At 36.1% G+C, this 16279-nt stretch overlaps 1 protein-coding gene across 1 annotated transcript in view; it reads right to left on the bottom strand.

The window, feature by feature from the left end:
• The window catches only part of DAB1 (DAB adaptor protein 1), a 701566-nt gene extending 686776 nt beyond the window's left edge, over positions 1-14790 (bottom strand). Inside the window, exon 1 of the mRNA XM_031969031.1 lies at positions 14717-14790. The gene's annotated coding sequence lies outside the window, so the exon portion shown is untranslated. The remainder of the gene's footprint in view (positions 1-14716) is intronic.
• Positions 14791-16279: the final 1489 nt, after the last annotated feature.

The following is a 16279-nucleotide window of genomic DNA, read 5'->3' as shown; positions in this document are numbered from 1 at the left end:
TAGATGCTTAACTATAAGCACCCTGCTGTCCTCGATTCCTTTCCAGCATTCGGGCCCTCTACAGATAGGTAGTGAGGATGGGCATATCAAACCCTATATTGGGGTTTATTTTGTTTTGTTTTAGGGTAGGAGTAGGAAGATATGGACATGTTTGTCAGCTGAAAAGGAAATATCTAGAAGACAGGGAGATATTGAAAATAAGTCAGATTATGGAGAATAGATGGGATAATCTTCTTGAGATGCTGGCATGGAATGGGATCACTTGTGAAGAGTTTTCTGTGGCAAGGAGGCAGCAAGGTAATACAGTGAATAAAGAACTTGATGTTTAGTGAGGAAGAACTAAATTCAAATCCAGCCTCAGAAACTTACTAGCTGTGTGACCATACTCACATCACTTAATTTTGTTTGTTTTCTTATTTGTAAAATAAGGTGTCAAAGGAAATGACAAAGCACTCCAGTACCCTTGCCAAGAGATCAAATGAGGTAACACAAAGTCAGACATAACTGAAATGATTGAAAAACTACATCCTCATTTCAGACAGGGATGAAGGAGAAGATAATGGCAGAAGGCATCAGGGAAACATGAGATGAAAAGTAGAGAAGAAAAATATCTTGGTGAAGAGTTTATTATTTTAAAGAAAATATCACATACGTTTTTTAACTGGGGGAGAAGAAAAACCAGTTTGAGGAGGTATTAAAGGTTTGGAAAATACACTATGGCTTTTATACAATTTATACAATTTTGCCATATAAAATAATTATCTTGTGACAATGAAGATACAGTTCACCTTCTGTAATATGAATTTATAGTGGACCTAGTCTAGATGGTTTTGTATGTTTATCCAGTTTCCTTTACAAGCATGAAAGCAGGAGAAAAGGCAAAGCATGGTTGGAGGAGTGTAAAGCTATTGCTTGGCAAAGTAAGATTAGCTAGAGGAGAAGGACAAAGAACCTGAGAAAAGAAGATGGTAAAAAGTAGAATTAGTTCACCAAGGGATCAAGATGGAGAGAAGAGAGTGTAAGTAATACAGATGAGACAGCCAAGGAAAGAAATGGGGAGTGGAAGGATTAGAAGTTTGGTAAGGATGAGGGAGAATTTGCAGCTTCAAGGCATGAAGGGAGAGGTAGAATGATGATACAAAGTGATTGGATAAGGACACGTTAGAGATAATGAACATGGAAGAGAATTTGTGGGTGATTGCAAGATTAAAGGTCTGGAGATTTCAAGATGTAGTTGAAATGGGGTGAAGTCATAGGAAAACTTAGATGTTAATGTGGTTGAAGGAGTAACAATATATATGTATGTTGAAGTTCTCTAGTATCAGTGTAGGAGTTGGGGAAGAGAGTTATTTATTATGAGCCGGGTATTGAACTCATTATGGAAAGGAGAAGAATGTCCTGGAGGTCCACTGCTAACAGTCACCCCGATCTTGATAGAGTGGTAGATATGGATTAGTAAATTTCATAAGAGGAAAGGTTACTGATTGATGATAGTATGGGGAAAGCCTGGAAGAGGCAATGGGAAGTCATGAATATTCCAACTCTCCCAGTAACAGCCATTGATTTTGGGATATGAATGAATGTGTAGCCAGTGCCAGAGAGTGCAGCCAGGGAAGCTGTATCATCAATAGGGAGCCAGGTTCAACGAAAGCCAGAAGTATTGGGAAATGAAAACAAACGTTGAAGATAAATGTAAATTTATTATGAAGCAGGATTCCAGAGAGCACTGTGAAATGGGGTATAACTTTAAAGGAGGGCACTGGAGAAAATGGCTTAAAAGGGAGAAAAATAATGGCGGGAACAATGGGAAACAGAGAATAGAGTTCAAATGAGAATACAGAAGGTTCAGAATTACTATGGACAGTATGATTTGGTGGAAATTGAATTAATTCTTAATGTTTCATTTTTCTTATTAGTTAAGTTTTTCAAAGTTCACTAGATCAGTGATTCCAAGCTTGGAGCAACATCAGAGACCATTCAGTCAACATGTATTTATTAAGTAATTATGTACCAAACTATGTACCAAACACTATGCTAAAGAACTGGGGATATAAAGAATGGCTAAAGTGTGGTCACTGTTCTTAAGCTCATATTCCAATGGGAGAGACCACATTCAGACAACTAAGTACATCCAAGATTAATACAACATAATTAACAGATAATCTGAGATAGAAGGCAGTAATAAAAGAGAATAGAGAGGGGTCTCTTGAAGAAGGTGGCATTTGAGCTGAATTCTAAAGAAAACTAAGGGAGCCAGCTTGTAGATGTAAGGAGAAAGAGAGAGTATTCTTTTTGATATTATACTCTTATCATACATAGAGGACCTGAGTTACTTGTGTAGGGTCACACAGCTATTAAATTACAATTCTGAAATCTGAACATAATGATGCTGGATGGAGAAAAGGTGCCACTTTGACGGGCCTCTGATCTTGTAGATGTGCTTACTCAGCCCACTAGTACAGATTTCAACTCAGCCCTACTTTTCTATTCTATGTGATTATTCACCCTGTGTGAATCTCCCCAAAGTGAAGGTCATATTACCCTTATTATTTACAATGAGGAATAATTTATAATAAATTAATATGTAACAATTATTTATAATCACAAATTGCTATTTATAATTATGATAAAAACTAACAGTCAGATTGTACTTTACAATTTATCATGTACTTTAGGCATATTATCTCAGGCCATCCTCATAATAACCCTATGAGGCGATCAGGGTAATATTGTCTATAATCTTCGCATTGAATAATCATCCAATCTTTATTTAAAGACCTCTAATAAAGGAAAACATTTTTAAAGGAAAACCTTTTAAAGCTACTGCCCACTTGGATGGCTCTCCCTATTTGAGGCTACTGCTGACCCCAAGCCTAAGTGCACCTCTTTTGAACTTCCATTTAATATACCTAGTTATATTTACTCAAGTCAAGAAAAAGAAGACTACTCTAATCCCCATTCCTCATGGGAGCCATTAAAGTAGTTGAATTCCAATTCATTTATTTCAATTCAATAATTTGTTATTGAAAGAGTTATGAACACCCCCTGTTGTCTCATCTATAGGAGAAATGTCCCTAGTTCTATCAATGATTCTCATGTTTAATCAATTTTAGCCGCTTCATCAGCCTGGATGCTATTTTTCTAGATTTTCCACAGCTTATCAATAACATTGCTAAATTGTGATTCTGAGAATGAAACAAAATATACTTGATGTGTTCTTATGAGGGCAACATGTAGCATGACTCTCACTTCTGCAGTTGTGGATACAGTACCTCTCTTTGTGAGACTCAATTAGAGTCATTCTTCATTGGCATCTATGAGAGATATCACAACCTTTCAGAAAGAGTACTCCATTCCAAATTGGAAGATCTGGCTTCATTTACCAGTACTGCTGCTATTTCTGTGACTGCTTTGGGCATTTTCCTCAGAGATAAAGTGATAGGATTGCATATGCGGTCTTACATTTGGTATAATATTTCCCAGAAATTTTCTGAAGCAGTTTCTTTATTCCAATGTACAACATGGGAGAGTCCATGTCTTTCTACTTGTCCTAATCCTTAAAGATTAGATTTTGATTTTTAAGCCCAGTGCTCTGTACACTGCACCACCTTGTTTCTAAAGATTAGCTTTTGAAAACTGCCCATTGGCTCTGATCGGCATTGGTTTTCCTGAAGCAGGATGGTGGTCACCCAAATGCATAAAAGTTCCAGTCAGAGATAATGAAGGTCCCTTAGACTTGGGGGATTGGGAAAAAAATACAATTCACCACATCTTTCACTGTACTCTGCCTTGAAGACCAGAGACATTTCCATATAAGTATGAGAAACAAAGAAGCCAAATATCATAGTATTCTTGTTTCTTGTGTTTTTGTTGTGTTAACACAAAGAAATCTATTTTTGCTCACTCTTCAATGACTTATGAGTGCACCTCCAACAGATCTTTAAGGTTCCTTACTGCCCTAAACCTACATGACTATGAATTCTTTAATAAATGTAAAGCAATATAGAAACAAGATATTATTTCTCACTGGTATTAATTTTAAAAACTTTCCCTAAATAGGTTTTCAAAAGCTATGTCAAGAAAAAAAAAGCTCTGATAGTTCTTGCACAAGAAAAGCATCAATTAGGGACCAGTGATTGAAAGGTTGTTGATTACCAAGAACCATCCTTTTTAAATGCAGGGAATAGAATTCTCAGAGTGTTAGGCCCAAGATGATGAATTTTTATTAGACCCAGCACCTCATAAAATGTTCTATTAAAGTGTGTGGATGGGGCTAGAGTGTGGTCTGTATTAGTGGAGAGACACCTCAATGAATGAAATATTGAATTCATGATGTACTATTTTATTCATATAAATATGTATATATGTACATATATAATGACTTATATGCTATATTATAATGTATGTTCCATAATTATTATTTTATAATAATGAATGATTAATAATAATGCCATTACTCTAATGATTATACACTATGTAGGGTAGTATAGGGGCAAGAATATTACTGTCAGATATATGTACATAATGAATGAAAGAATTGAAGACAAATGGTTGCAGAAAATATTTTCATCTGCTTTGCCTGATTTTTGTTATAGCTCAGATTCTTTTCCCTGACACACAGAGGGAATTTTGAACATTTCTAACTCTAGGTCAGATAACTGTTTAGGATAAACAAAATAAACAAAACCTGTTGTTTTAACAGGATGCTAAAAGAAGATTTGCTTGCTGCCTGGGATCATTCTCTTTCTTTTAATTTAGCATCTCCTTCCCTGAGTATTGTGGCCCACAGTCTGGCCATAACTATAAAGTTTTTCTAATAGAATGTTACAGGAGAAAGGACCCTAGCTCTGTAGTCCTCTGATTTAAGTTCAATTTTCACCTCTGATGATGTCCTTCATTCACCCTCAACCTTCTTTAATATTAATTCTTCATCCATAAAATGAATGGGCTGTATTATATAAATGCAGTATGTGGAGTACTGGACTTGAAGTCAAGAAAATTTTAGTTCAAACTCAATCTCAGATTCTTACTAGCTGTATAATCCTGGGCAAGTCACTTCACCTCTGTTTTCTATCAGTTTTCTTATCTGTAAAAAGTATATGTAAAGGTTTTTGTAAACTTTAAGGCACTCTTTAAATGCTAGCTATTTCAACAAGAAGGAACTTGAGGATTATGTAGTCTATAATATTACTTTTGGGGTAGGGAATATTAAGGGATTAGTACTCAAGAGAAAGAAAAAAAAAGAGAAAGAGAGAGACAGACAGACAGACTACACATAATGATTAATAATATATTTATATTTGAAGGGGCACAAGTATAATCAAAGGGAAGAATTATAGAGGTAAATAAGTTTTTAAGAACAAAGTATATTTTGGGCTGTGAGAAAAGAGGAACTGATTATATAAATCCCTTTGTGAGAATCCTCTTGCCCTTTTTTCCATTATTTGCCTTCAGAGTTTTAGTTATCTGGCCCCATCTCTGACTTAGCCTCCAAACCTCTATAAGGATCTGAGAAAACAGAAAGTAAACAAAAAGCAGTGTGGGTATATGTATGTGTGTGTGTGTGTGTGTGTGTGTGTGTGTGTTTGAGTGTGTGTGTGCTTGGGGGATGGGGATCCTTTTCAACAAACCATTCCATAAAATATTCAGTCTTCTAAGTGTCTCAGTATTTATGCATTCTAAATGCTTTGAAGGAAAACATTTTGTTATAGTAGGAGGGCACAGGAGGAGAAGAGCTTAATTTCCTGTGGAGACACAGTTAGAGTGAGTGGGAGAAGGTGGTGAGATGAGGTGAAAGTCAGATCTTGGTCTCCCTTAGCAACAGCACAAACTGCCAAGAGCACCTTGGTTCTGGTCAGAGGCCTGGGAGATTGAGATGTGCGAATGTGCAAGTGGGAAAAACCCTAGAGGGAATTATGAAAGACACGGCAAAAGAGGTGGGAGCAACAAAGAGAGAAAGGGAGCGAGAAGGAATAAGAGAAAATAAGGAGGGAGGGAGAAAGCAAAAGGGAGGGGAAGAGATGGAGAAAGGAAAGAAGAGAGAAAGAAAAATGGAAAAGAAGGAAAACAGGAGAGAAAATAGGAAGAAGGAGGGTAGGACAAAGAAGTCCTGAAAGAAAAGAAGTAGGGAGAGAATAAAAGAAGAGAGAGCAAAATGAAGGAAAGGAAAAAAGGGAAAGCAAAAAGAAGAAGAGGGAAGAAGATATGGTGAAAAATAAGGGAAGGGCAGAGGGTGAGGAATTGCAACATAGTGCTTCACATTACTATCTTCATTTTGTAGTCCTAAGGGAAATGAGTGAAAAACTCAATAATTTAATCAGAAAGTGATAGTTGGGTTCAAAGTCCTAGTTAAGTGATCTCATTCAATTGGAGATCTCAGCCTGAGGCATAGTCACTAGTCCTCTATTAAGTGGATCAAATTGCTCCCCAGCCTCTAGGTCAAAGTGTACTCAATATAACCAGGGCTTGGTCAACCTATCTTTGTAGAAGCCCTAACAGGATCTTGCTCACTGCTGAAGATATTTTTTCTGAGTGTACATTGCCCATTAAGGAGTCTGTCTTCCTAGCAAGCTGGCTTCTCAGTGTAAATAAATCTCATTCTCTGCCACACAAAAAAGAAAGTGATAGTTGGGGGTGGAAAAAGATTTGGGAAACAATAGGTTTTTGGCTCCAAACTTTAGCTCCTCAGTGGAAGAAAATATTAATCTTCCTCGTGAGAGGTATACAGATCAGGCTCCAGAAAAAGAGATGGAGAACTGAGTCACCCAAGCCAAAGAGAAGCTGAGAAGAGAAATCCCTTTAAGTGATGCAGGATGGGATTGTTTCCATTCTTCCATTAAGACTCCTTTAAAAGAATAGGAAATTTGGGACTTTGGGGTACAGAAAAATCATGCAAAGAATGGAAATTCTCTGCTGAGTGTTGGGGGACAGGTTAATTCCCCGAGCTGTGGATCAGAGCATCTGAAGGAGCTGCAGGGCAGCCTTTGCTGACACAGATGTTGCGGACTGGGAATGAGATAAATTGGAGACAGAGGGAAGAGGAAAGAGGTCAGACAACACAACAGCCTCTCGGTCAGAGAGATCAGAGAACAGCAACACCTCTCAGTCTCCTTTTTCACCTTCTCACAAGAGGAGATCCATTCTGGATTGGATCTCCTGCAGCCACTGGCAGGTGGCTCCTGTGTATTACAACAGCTGAGTTTTTAGCTCTTAGTATATTATTCAAAGGAAAAAAAAACTTTAGAATGTCCCTGCTGCAAATGAATTAAGTGATTCCCTGATGATGGTGATAAGCTCCATATACTGGAGAGAAATAGAACTGTGGGAGCTAGCAAAGGAGGTAAGAAATTATAAGAGGTCAGAGAGCTTATAGCAATGAGAAATAATCTTCCATAATAACTATAAGAAACTTGAATAACACAGAAAACAATATAACCAGAAGGAGATTGATGGAGGAAAAATAGGCCAATATTACTTAGAAAGAGGACTTCCATGAAGGCACTAATTGGAGTACATTGGAGCCCCTACCAGAAAAATAGCAAAAATCTCTGTGTTGTAACAAGGAGAGACACCAAAGCAAAACAAATTGATATATGAACTATATCTGACAATAGGTGAATTATAATGTAACCGTAATATAGGAATTATATTTGAGTAAGACCAGGTCTTTGGCCTCCTGAAGCTTGAATCCTATTAGTTATTTATCTCTCATTTTATTTTTATTGTTTAATTGTGGATGTGTCCTAGAATCCCCTGTAAGTTCCAGAGGATTGAAAGTTTTGGCTTTGTTTTCATACATGGTTTTTCTTCTGCCTCCTATGATCTAGAATAAGGAGCAACATGACATAATATATTGGACTTGGAGTCAGGAAAATCTGCTTTCCAATACTCTGGAGTTCTGACAATAGCTGTGGGATCTTAAATAGGTTTTTTTTTTACATTTTTACATATCAGACAATTCTTTAAGACTTTTTCCTGAGTTATAGAGAGACTGTTCCTTAAGTAAAGCAGATCTTACAATCACAAAATTGAGGTCACAGGTGCTTGAAGTATTTTATCTCTGAGAATGAAAAAGAGGATGAGTGAGTCAAAAAACAAAACAATACAATATCCTTTCATAGCCATGATTTCATCTGAAAGCCATCCTGAGGTAATAGAAGCAATGCTGGGCAGAGGATCACAAAGATCTCAGTTTAAATCCAGCTCCTGCAACTACCTTGGTAATAACTTGCAGTCCACTTCACCATTTTCAGGTTCAATTTCCTTGTCTCCAAAATGAAGTGGAAATTTTCTATTCCATTGGGTTGTTATGAGGCCCAAAGAGAATTATATGTATAAACTGTTTTATAATTTTAAAATTTCTTTATATGTGTCAGTTACTATTATGGGCCCTAAGAGAGAGGAATAATAGCAATTAAGATGACCAGATTATAAATTTGGAGTTAGAAAAGATCATAAGATCATTTGGTCCTACATCTCATTTCACAAGTTAGTAAATTGGGGTCCAGTGCTTTAACAAAGGTCATATCATGAAGTGTCAGAGGTATAAGACTTCAGATGCTCTAGATGAAGCTTCAAATTTAACAATCAGGAAGATCTGAGTTCAAAATCTGCCTCAGGAACTGATTAGTTATATGACCTAGGGAAGTCATTTAATCTCCTTAGATCTCAGTTTTCCTCAACTGTATTACAAGGAAATAATATTTGATGACTTTGACAATCTCTTTTGCCTCTGAAACTTTGATAGAGTCAGTTTTCTTTCCTCTATACCTGTATGCCCATTTTACAGATGGCTAACTAAATGATTTATCTATGCAAGAGATGAGGGGTATGAACAGATTTCCTAGATAGGGGTACAGGGTTCTTTCAAGTAGATTATGTCAGGAAGGAGGAAAGGAGAGAGATAAAAAGACAGGAGAGATTGATAGAAGGAAGCATAGAAGGGGGAAGTAAAAAATGAGGACGAAAGGGGGAATTGAAGGGGAAGACAGATGGGAGGAAGGGGAAAGTAGTATAGAAGAATGGAGGATAAAAGAAGTGATATAGAAAAAAAGAAAAATATGAGAGAATGAAAGACAATGTCTCCATTTTTTCACTTCTCTCTTCTCTTCCAATGAAATCTTTTTATCCCCCTTCAGAAACTACAAATGCTTTGCCTCCACCACAAACCACACACACACACACACACACACACACACACACACACACACACATCATTCAGGGTGTGTTTACCATAGATAAACTTTCAATACAAATGTGAAAAGACTGAAAGTCAGGGGTAATAGAGACAATAAACACATAGATAACAACCACTATGTGGCAATTGAAAGCTTTCAATCAATTTAAAAATGGTCAAATGGGGCAAAGCTTAAAATCACACTGGATTTAACCATGGATACAAAGCCTTTACCAGTGGAATTGAAGTGGGCCCTGGGGGAATGCTATCCTATTCTGTAGTTAGTGGTGTCCTAATAAGTAGCCTTTGTTCAGAGTGGTACTTTCATGATGAACAGAGTGGTTTGCCCAGCCTACTTGTCTAGCAAGACAATAACAACTTAAAAGCTTTCAAAAATAACGCACTTCATCTAGGTGCTTACCCATGGATACATGGGCAGTGAGAATCTTTAAAAAGCCTGTTTTTTTTTCTCTTGAGTCCAGCAACCTTTAACTCACCAGCCTCAACCCCCAGAGAGCTACTCAGATTACATTTAGAGACATATCATCTGCACTGAGGCTAGAAAATCACAAATCTTCAAAGAGAGAATATTAGGGTTATGCGGAGCCTTAGGACAGAATTTCAGAGATGGAAGAGACCTTAGAAGAGACAATGTTCTAAGTAAGAGAGGCCTTAGAACAGGGGATATCAGAATGAGCAGGGGACTTAGGGAATTTCAGAGCTGGGAGGGATCTTAGAACAGGGAATGTCAAACCTGATAGGGGCTTAATCACACACTGAACATGAAATGTTACAACTTAAAGGGAGATAAAAGTGGTCATTTAATCCAGCCCCATCATTTTACAGATGAGGAAACTGAGATTACACTGATAATTGAAAGGGACATTGAGAATGAGTTTCCAGTGTTGTAGTGTTGTGACTAAAATAAATCCTGCTTCCCAAGTAAGTTGCTTTTTCTCCTCTCTCACAGACTCTTACCTGTCCTTGCTTCAAATGATCAAGCATTTATAAGTTCTACTATGTAGCAGGTACTGTCCTTGGTGCTGGAGATGCAAAAATGAAAATTAAATGGTTTCTGCCTTTGAGTGGTTTATATTCTAATGTCAGGATAGCTTCTCTGCCTTTGATTTCATTTAGTTTGGTACCATGTTCCATGTTTCACACTCATGTTTGTGTCCATGTTTCTGCTTGTCCCTTTGAAAGAGTCCTTTAGTCTTATTTGTCCATGACTACCCCATTCCAGTCTCTGATAACAATGTCTGATACTGGCCTCCCATTCGGTTTAGCAAAGCCTCCTTCCCCATCACCACCATGTGTGAGTGATGAACACTACATCCCACAAACAGGTATGTGAGCCACTGTGCTTGTATGACTTTGAGCCTCACCCTGGTCGCTGGAACCAAAAAAAAAAAAAAAAAGGACTAATACAAAAAATATACTGTTTCTGCCTATTCTCTTTCTTCCATAATCTGATGGAGCTGCCATTTTGTCCTTGGAGTCCTAAGGATATATCCTAAGGATCTGGATGCAAAGTTACTTAAATCCTTTCTCTTGTCCTCTTCCTCATGTTGTCTTACTTTTCTCATAATATTGACTGTTCTAGACCATAGCAATTTTTGAGTCATTCCCTTATTCCCAATAGAATATAGGCTCCTTAAAAGCAGAACTTGTTTTGAGGCATCAGTTGAATTGATTTAACTTTTCTAACCCATATCAACCCCTTAACATCTACCACTAATAGTTCTTTTTTTTTTCTTTTTTAATGCAGACTAGAGTTAAAATTCTAATTCTGCTACATATTGCCCAAAATGTCTTGAATAAATAACTTTATTCTTTTGAGTTCCTGTGAGAGCAGCGCAGAACAGTGGAAGAAGCCATGAATTTAAGGTTGGAAATCCTAATCCTGACACTTCCTCTATATATATGAGTTAGGTCATTAGAATCATTGAGCTTCTTTGGGCCTCAGTTTCCTCACTTGTCAAAATGAAGATGTTAGGATAGATGAACTCCCTTCCAAATCTAATACTGTATGATTGATGATTGGATCAGTGACAGTACATTGATTTGCCTCTTAGGTTCCTTCCAGTTCTAAAATCCATAAGTCTCTGATAATCTTTCCTCATTCCTAATTACCATCTGACTGCCACACAAACTACACTGGACATTTCTTTTCTGGGAAAAAATATCATGGCAAATTTTGTAAGCTTTCTTGAATTCAATCATTTCAAGCTGAATGTGCACATAGTGAGTGACTGTGTATGTGTGGGAGAATGGGGGCTAGCTTTTGCTATTGACAATACCAATTATTTCTACTGCAACAAAGAATGATGCCAAAATAAGATTCTTACTTCTATTATTCTCAACATTCGTGGTTCTACAAGGCACAGAGCATATTTCTGAGACACCCCCCCCCATGGTATTCAATATTGTGATAGCCCAGAAAGGAACTACTCTCTAAATGAGAAATAAGACACCATTCCCCATCTGCTCTTTGTCCCTCTCTATAATAGAAGTTTCATGATGACAGGAACTGCTTATTTTGGTGTATAGATCTCAGAAACCTAGCACATTATCTAGAATATGGTACTCATTAAAAAAATCAATTGATTGAGTGGATTATATTGGATCATTTTATTCTCTCAAACTGGCACAATGCATGGCACACAATAAGGTAATTTTTACTTTATAAGATTTTTATCAATGTTTGTTGATAGATTGGGTTTGAATTGAATTAAATTGCTGCTGTCTGCCTAGAATACCACAATGTTAACCTCCCATGTTCTTCACTAACATTTTCTTTCCTTTCATCCTTTCTCTTCCTTCTTCATTTTCTTTCTTTCTCCTTCCATCCTTTAGTTCCTTCTTATACTGTGGGAAATTTTTACTAAGTCTCTGTAGTCACCTTCCCTAATCTCCCGGAACTGATTTTGCATTTTTATTACAGCTTTTTTTATTAATTTTGAATATTTTGTATATATTTATATATGTAAATGTCCCTTCCTCCCCCTGTTGTACTGTAACTTCCTTCTAGAGCAGCAATCATTTTTATTTTTTCTTCCTCTCTCCTCTTGGTTTAGCATAGTATTTAGCATACAGGAAGCAATCCATATCTATGTATTGACTGATTGCCGGTTCAGGGAATACCATTGCCTATTATATAGTTATGTTATGTTTTATATGTCATAGTATAGTTATGTTAAGGAACTTGTCCATAGTCACACAGCCGTGTATTAGAAGCAAGACTTGAAGCTATTCTTTCTGATGTGAAGGATACTTTTCTATCCAATATCAGATTGCATGCTGCTGATATTAATAATACTTTACTATCCAAAGGCATCCATGACCTGATAGATTTAAGAATTCCTTCTAGAGATGCAGCAACATGTGTAAGATGTATACAAAATGAAGAAAGTTTGTCTAAACTCTTTCTAGGCATACATGGAAACACATTTGTATGTTTATATGTTTATAGATATGCTATGTTTATAGATAGATCTATGGATAATAATTACATGCACATATATATAATATACACATATATATATATATTTGTGTATATATATTATAATATATATACAATATATATACTAATATATATTATATATTATACACATATATTATGTAATCTATGTACCTATAGCCACATTGTACATACACACATGTAGCTAGATATTTATAGATAAATATAATGCACAGAGCACACACATATGATATATATATATATATATAATGCAAACACATATATTCTTAGAAAGGCTATATATGTAAAATATCCGTGTTAACATATAGACACTATGTGTATACAAAGAATAAAATAGAACAAGTACATATATAAGGAGATATGAGGTCAAATACTGATATTATGTAGAAATAACAACATCTTAAGGGAATTATTTGAATCACAGGGTTACAGCATTAGAGAATTTTAGAGGTAGAAGATACCTCAACAGTTACTGTGCATAATCTAACATTATATATATATAATGCAAACACATATATTCATAGAAAGGCTATATATGTAAAATATCCGTGTTAACATATAGACACTATGTGTATACAAAGAATAAAATAGAACAAGTACATATATAAGGAGATATGAGGTCAAATACTGATATTATGTAGAAATAACAACATCTTAAGGGAATTATTTGAATCACAGGGTCACAGCATTAGAGAATTTTAGAGGTAGAAGATACCTCAACAGTTACTTAGGTCAACCTTTATGCAAAAGAAATGACTATTGTATGAATATCAATAATCAAGTGAGTATCTAATCTGTTTTTAAGAAGGTATCTATCACTTCTTCATGCAGCCCATGCCATTTTTAGCAGTTATCGCTTTCCCTGCAAATCTTACTGAAGAAGAACCCATTTCTTTGTCATTTAATTTTAACTATTAAGAAAAAGTAGCGTCAGAGTCACTTTCATTTATTGATATTACACTACTTGAAAATTCCCAAAAAGAGATGACCTGATCCAAATCACTAGGACTGGCCAAAATGTTCTGTCCACAAGGTCCCCTGAAAGAATAGTGACATTCTGGTCCCTCTAAGTCATTGATGTCCTCAGTCTATGTTAGCTACTACTGCATTTATGAATTTTTACAAGGTTCAGAGGCTTCGTGCTCCCCTTCCCTCCTCATTTTCCCCAAGGTCAGCTAACAAATAGCTCTCACTCTTATTTGCCTTGCAAAACTCACATAAATTTGGAATGATAAATACATTATCTGGGCTTTTTAACGGACCATTGTTTAATTTTCTATGCTTGTCTGACTGGGGGAGAGATGAATATTACCTTGTGGAAAATAAGATTTCTCCTCCATTTAAAGGGGGTGGGTTGTAATGTATGACAGAGGAAGCCACCCAGGCTCATTCAAATAGCCCACAACACTAATTAAAAGTGTTTGAAAGGCCATCCATCCACCAGCCCATGATTCATTCTGCGTTATACTCAGTAAACAAGAGATAGATATTGGATTGAATACTTCTAATTTGTCAAAAGTAGAGGTGTTTCCAATTGGCCAATGCAGGATACATTCCCTCATCATTTTCAAGTTCAGAGACACAAAGTATTAACAACCCTATCGCCCTGCTAGTAAATTCCCAAATGGTTTTTGAATATGATGACATTCATCTTACCAACTATCAGGCTTTGTCTCCTACCTACCCAGCCCCATTGCTGATGATCATCTTGTTCTTACTGAGTTTAGAGTAAGGTCTAGAATACAGATAATACAGAGTTATTGAAAGTGACTCCAGTCTGAACTGTCTTCTTAACTGGCTGAAGACTATCACAAACAGAGCCGTCCTACAATAAAAACTCCACACTAAAAAAAAAAAAAAAAAAGAAAGAAACAACTGATAGAGAAAACTGTTCTCATTTTCACCAGACACAAACACAAAGCAGACAGGATAAAGCAATTATAGGGGAAGAGCCTCCAACAACCTCGAACGAGAGGAAATATGAGGATGAACACCTCCACCTATCTAGGACACATTAAGAAGGGAGTTTCGCATCACTGGAAATGGAAAATGTCACTTACCTTTGTTCTGTGAGGAAATGTCTCTCGGTCACAAAAATCTAATTCTCAATGGCGGTCACCATGTCTTGTTCACTGTTGAAAACAAAAAGCAAAGGAAAAATTAGAAAGGGGGGAAAATGGTTCCACTCAATTAATTGATCATCTAGGAGAGAATTTGCGTTTGGGGATTTTAAACTGCAAGGGTTATTATAGTGAGTGGGGTGAATTGAAAATATAACCGTGGTGGGCTTTAGAAATCCTAGAAATCCCCAAATCTCAGAGTTGGAGGAGCTCTTAAAGGACATGAAATAATTATAATCATTACTATAATTATAACTATTATTTATATATCATGATAAGATTTCCAAAGTGTTTTGCATACTTTATCTCATTTGATCCTCACAGCAATCCTGTTACAAAGATGCTATTATCCCCCTTTTATAAATAAGAAAAATGAGGTTGGAAGATGTCTAGTAATTTGCTTAGGGTCAAAGGTTACAATTAGGAAGTGTCTGACATTGTTCCAATTCAATTCTAAAGGACTCGAAGCTTAGTATGCTCCTTAGCATCCAGTCCAATGGATAGCTGAAAAGGTATCCCAGTCTTTCAGATAGAGAGTTTTGACTAGGTACCAGCTGAGAAAACCTAATCTAACATTCTACTATTTAAATAATCTCAAAGTACTAATTCAAAGAGTGTATGAGGACAGAAAAAACTATACTCTAAATGGGACTGAGGAAATGTGTTTGCTTTTTGATTGAGAATAATTATTTAGGGTGTGAAAATTTTCCTTTAACATGGAATGCCATTGGGATTTTTAAGAAGGGAAAAAACATATAGGTTTGTCTCTTTCTTTTTTTCATGTTTATTTAAGATAGGTATAGAGGCATTTTTATTGAAATATGAGGGTTCTGCAAATTTTCTGTGGCATGGACCTATCTGATCAAGACTAAGGATTTTTTTTTGAAGAATCATTTTTAGAGAACAAAATAATACTTAGTATTAAACCTATTATGTGGGCATTGTTATTCACTTTTAATTTTTTTAAAAAACATTTAATTATTTTTGAAGTGAATCAGGCCAATTCTAATAGACTTGTGAAAGAGAGAGTCATCTGATCCAGAAAAAGGACTATGGGAGGCTGAGTGTGGATCACAATATAGCATTTTCACCTTTTTAAAATGTTGTTTGCTTGTTTTTTTCTCATTTTTTCTACTTTTTGATATGATTTTTCTTGTGCAGCATGATAAATGTAGAAATACTTATAGAAGAATTGTACACATTTAACATATATTGGATTACTTGCTATCTAGGGGAAGAGGGTGTGGGAAAGGAAGGGAGAAAAGTTTGGAATGCAAGGTTTTGCAAGGGTGAGTGTTGAAAACTATCTGCAAATATTTTTGAAAATAAAAAAAACTTGTTAAAGAACATTTTTTTCTTTCTTTCTTTCTACCAAGCCTGGGTTTCCCTATATTGTTCAGCCTGGAAATACACTGACTACTGAAGGCCTTATTCCCACTTGTAATCACCATGGGAATTCTGAATTGTTATGTTTTCAATATGTGTGGTTTGCTCTTTCTTGGG

The sequence above is a fragment of the Sarcophilus harrisii genome, chromosome 4, assembly GCF_902635505.1.
Source record: "Sarcophilus harrisii chromosome 4, mSarHar1.11, whole genome shotgun sequence".
Classification (NCBI taxonomy): domain Eukaryota; kingdom Metazoa; phylum Chordata; class Mammalia; order Dasyuromorphia; family Dasyuridae; genus Sarcophilus; species Sarcophilus harrisii.
Note: the sequence above shows the minus strand (reverse complement) of the source record. Positions and strands in the feature narration are given on the sequence as shown.